Genomic DNA, 496 nt, shown 5'->3' on the forward strand with positions numbered 1-496 from the left:
TGTGACAGAGTGCCGTGAGCGTAGTTTTCACTGCGAGGATGGGATGTAGCCTTCGGCCAGGTGATGCCTCCAGACGATTAGCCATGCGAGTGACAGCCGCAGAGGATCATTTTCCCGAGAGGATTCAAAGTAGCCATCGTCGAACGGTGAACCCCTATACACAGCTTGCCATGGAAAGGAGTAAGAAGGATTGAGTTGAAGCAGTGGGAAAGTAGGCGTCCTTGAGCCATACAGTATCTCCATTCGCTTATCTGAAATTCCCACTATTGATTTACATAAGTATCTCTATCCCTTTTATTATTTATTTTCTTATTTCTATTTTCGAAACCATAAACCAAATTTAATCTGCCTAACTGAGATTTACAAGGTGACCATAGCTTGCTTCATACTAACAATCTCTGTGGGATCGACCCTTACTCACATAAGGTTTATTACTTGGACGACCCAGTACACTTGCTGGTTAGTTGAACGGAGTTGTGTCCACTCGTGCCAATTT

The sequence above is a fragment of the Arachis duranensis genome, chromosome 1 (genome assembly GCF_000817695.3).
Source record: "Arachis duranensis cultivar V14167 chromosome 1, aradu.V14167.gnm2.J7QH, whole genome shotgun sequence".
Taxonomy (NCBI): domain Eukaryota; kingdom Viridiplantae; phylum Streptophyta; class Magnoliopsida; order Fabales; family Fabaceae; genus Arachis; species Arachis duranensis.